This window comes from Salmo salar, unplaced genomic scaffold, assembly GCF_905237065.1.
Source record: "Salmo salar unplaced genomic scaffold, Ssal_v3.1, whole genome shotgun sequence".
NCBI lineage: Eukaryota > Metazoa > Chordata > Actinopteri > Salmoniformes > Salmonidae > Salmo > Salmo salar.
Window position 1 is genome coordinate 27,501 of NW_025550870.1, and position 5,000 is coordinate 32,500.

At 44.4% G+C, this 5,000-nt stretch overlaps 1 pseudogene; it reads left to right on the forward strand.

Annotated features, from left to right (window-relative positions):
• The window catches only part of LOC123740074 (replication factor C subunit 1-like), a 24,661-nt pseudogene extending 19,703 nt beyond the window's left edge, over positions 1-4,958 (forward strand).
• The last annotated feature ends 42 nt before the right edge of the window (positions 4,959-5,000 follow it).

A 5,000-nucleotide genomic window follows, 5' to 3' on the forward strand; every position in this document is an offset into this window, starting at 1 on the left:
TGTGTGTGTGTAGGAGCTGGGTTATAGTTATGTAGAGATGAATGCCAGCTGTCTCTTGTGTGTGTGTAGGAGCTGGGTTATAGTTATGTAGAGATGAATGCCAGCTGTCTCTGTGTGTGTGTGTGTAGGAGCTGGGTTATAGTTATGTAGAGATGAATGCCAGCTGTCTCTGTGTGTGTGTGTGTAGGAGCTGGGTTATAGTTATGTAGAGATGAATGCCAGCTGTCTCTGTGTGTGTGTGTAGGAGCTGGGTTATAGTTATGTAGAGATGAATGCCAGCTGTCTCTTGTGTGTGTGTAGGAGCTGGGTTATAGTTATGTAGAGATGAATGCCAGCTGTCTCTGTGTGTGTGTGTAGGAGCTGGGTTATAGTTATGTAGAGATGAATGCCAGCTGTCTCTGTGTGTGTGTGTAGGAGCTGGGTTATAGTTATGTAGAGATGAATGCCAGCTGTCTCTGTGTGTGTGTGTAGGAGCTGGGTTATAGTTATGTAGAGATGAATGCCAGCTGTCTCTGTGTGTGTGTGTAGGAGCTGGGTTATAGTTATGTAGAGATGAATGCCAGCTGTCTCTGTGTGTGTGTGTAGGAGCTGGGTTATAGTTATGTAGAGATGAATGCCAGCTGTCTCTGTGTGTGTGTGTGTAGGAGCTGGGTTATAGTTATGTAGAGATGAATGCCAGCTGTCTCTGTGTGTGTGTGTAGGAGCTGGGTTATAGTTATGTAGAGATGAATGCCAGCTGTCTCTGTGTGTGTGTGTAGGAGCTGGGTTATAGTTATGTAGAGATGAATGCCAGCTGTCTCTCTGTGTGTGTGTGTAGGAGCTGGGTTATAGTTATGTAGAGATGAATGCCAGCTGTCTCTCTGTGTGTGTGTGTAGGAGCTGGGTTATAGTTATGTAGAGATGAATGCCAGCTGTCTCTGTGTGTGTGTGTAGGAGCTGGGTTATAGTTATGTAGAGATGAATGCCAGCTGTCTCTGTGTGTGTGTGTAGGAGCTGGGTTATAGTTATGTAGAGATGAATGCCAGCTGTCTCTGTGTGTGTGTGTAGGAGCTGGGTTATAGTTATGCAGAGATGAATGCCAGCTGTCTCTGTGTGTGTGTGTAGGAGCTGGGTTATAGTTATGTAGAGATGAATGCCAGCTGTCTCTGTGTGTGTGTGTAGGAGCTGGGTTATAGTTATGTAGAGATGAATGCCAGCTGTCTCTGTGTGTGTGTGTAGGAGCTGGGTTATAGTTATGTAGAGATGAATGCCAGCTGTCTCTGTGTGTGTGTGTAGGAGCTGGGTTATAGTTATGTAGAGATGAATGCCAGCTGTCTCTGTGTGTGTGTGTAGGAGCTGGGTTATAGTTATGTAGAGATGAATGCCAGCTGTCTCGTGTGTGTGTGTAGGAGCTGGGTTATAGTTATGTAGAGATGAATGCCAGCTGTCTCTGTGTGTGTGTGTAGGAGCTGGGTTATAGTTATGTAGAGATGAATGCCAGCTGTCTCTGTGTGTGTGTGTAGGAGCTGGGTTATAGTTATGTAGAGATGAATGCCAGCTGTCTCTGTGTGTGTGTGTAGGAGCTGGGTTATAGTTATGTAGAGATGAATGCCAGCTGTCTCTGTGTGTGTGTGTAGGAGCTGTTATAGTTATGTAGAGATGAATGCCAGCTGTCTCTGTGTGTGTGTGTAGGAGCTGGGTTATAGTTATGTAGAGATGAATGCCAGCTGTACCCGCAGTAAGAACAGTCTGAATCTGATCGCTGAGTCTCTGAACAACAGCAGCATCAACAACTACTACACAGGTATTTATACACTACACACTATACACTATACACTATACACACTATACACTACACACTATACACTATACACTATACACTATACACTATACACTATACACACTATACACTATACACTATACACACTACACACTATACACACTACACACTATACACTATACACTATACACACTATACACACTACTACACAGGTATTTACACACTACACACTATACACTATACACTATACACACTACTACACAGGTATTTACACACTACACACTATACACACTATACACTATACACTATACACACTACTACACAGGTATTTACACACTACACACTATACACTATACACTATACACTATACACTATACACACTACTACACAGGTATTTATACACTACACACTATACACTATACACTATACACACTACTACACAGGTATTTATACACTACACACTATACACTATACACTATACACACTACTACACAGGTATTTATACACTACACACTACACACACACACACTATACACACACACTATACACACACTATACACACACACTACACACTACACACTATACACACTATACACACTACACACACACACTACACACACTATACACACACACACACTACACACACTATACACACACTACACACACACACTACATACATACAGTCTCTGAACAACACCAGTATCAACAACTACTACACAGGTATTTATACACTACACACTACACACTATACACTATACACTATACACACTACTACACAGGTATTTATACACTACACACTACACACTATACACACTATACACACTATACACACTATACACCAGTATCAACAACTACTACACAGGTATTTATACACTACACACTATACACTATACACACTATACACTATACACACTATACACACTATACACCAGTATCAACAACTACTACACAGGTATTTATACACTACACACTATACACACTACCTACACACTATACACACTACATACACACTATACACACTATACACACTACACACACACACACTACACACACTATATACACACACACACTATATACACTACACACACACACTACACACACTATACACTACACACTATACACACTACACACACACACTACACACACTACACACTATACACACTACACACACACTATACACACACTACACACACACTATACACACACTATACACACTACACACACACACTATACACACACTATACACACACACTATACACACACACTATACAAACACACACACACAACACACACTACACACACTATACACACACACACACACACACACACACACTACACACACACACACACTACACACACTACACACACACACTATACACACACTATACACACACACTATACACACACACTATACCACACACACTACAACAAACACACACACACTACATACAACAAACAACACACACACATACACACACACACTACATACACACACACACATACATACACACACACTACATACACACACACACTATACACACACACACATACACACACACACTACACACACACACTACATACATACACACACACACTACATACACACACTATACACACACACTATACACACACACACTACATACACACACACACTACACACACACACTACACACACACACACACACACACACCATACACACACACAACACACACACTATACACCACACACACACTACATACACACACTATACACACACACACACACACTATACACACACACACACTACATACACACACTAACACACACACACACACACACACACACACACACACACACTACATACACACACACACACACACATACACACACTATATAACACACACACACATACACACACACACACACACACATACACACACACTAACACACACACTATAACACACACACACACTACATACACACACAACACACACACACACACACTCACACACATACTAACACACACACATACACAACACACTACATACACACACTATAACACACACACACTACATAACACACTATACACACACACACACACACACACACTACACACACACACATACACACACACACACTACAACACACACATACACACACACACACACACACACTACACACACATAACACACACACACCATACACACACATACACACACTACATACACACCAACACACACACACACTACAACACACACTATACACACACACACACACACACACTAACACACACAATACACACACACACACTACATACACACACTATATACACACACACACTACACACAATTTTTCTGCAACCAAATTGCACTTTGTGGATGGAATTTAATTATATTTCTTATTCGCTTACTCTCATCTTCCCTCCTCTCCTCTCCTCTCCCTCCCCTCCCTCTCCTCTCCCTCTCCTCTCCCCCTCTCCCTCCTCCCCCCTCCCCTCTCCTCTCCCTCTCCCCCCTCCCCCCCTCCTTCTCTCCCTCTCCCTCTCCTCTCCTCTCCCTCTCCTCTCCCTCTCCCCTCCTCTCCCTCTCCCCCCCTCCTCCCCTCCCTCTCCCTCTCCCTCTCCTCTCCCCTCCTCTCCCCTCCCCCCCTCCTCTCTCTCCTCTTCTCTCTCTTCCTCTTCCTCTTCCTCTCTTCCTCTCCTCTCTCCCCTCTCTTCTCTCCTCCTCTCTCTCTCTCTCCTCTTCTCCCTCTTCTCTCCCTCTTCTCCTCTTCTCTCCTCTTCTCTCTTCTCTCCCTCTCTCTCCCTCCTCTCCTCTCCTCTTCCTCTTCTCTCCTCTTCTCTCCCTCTTCTCCCTCTTCTCTCCCTCTCCTCTCTCTCTCTCCTCTCCCCTCCTCCTCTCTCCCTCCCCTCTCCTCCCTCCTCCTCTCTCTCCTCTCTCCCTCCTCTCTCCCTCCCTCTTCCCCTCTCTCCCCCTCTCCCTCTTCTCTCCCTCCTCTCTCCCTCCTCTCTCCCTCTTCTCTCCCTCCTCTCTCCCTCCTCTCTCCTCTTCTCTCTCTCCTCTCTCCCTCTCTCTTTCTCTCTCCCCTCTCTCTCCAGGTTCGTCTCAGACAGTCAGCAGTAAGCATGTTCTCATCATGGATGAGATTGATGGCATGGGAGGAAACGAAGACCGCGGAGGAATAAACCCTCACACACACACACAGACCCCAGATCCATGACAAATGAAGAAATGGAAAAAATACTTGACCCAGAGATGGTTG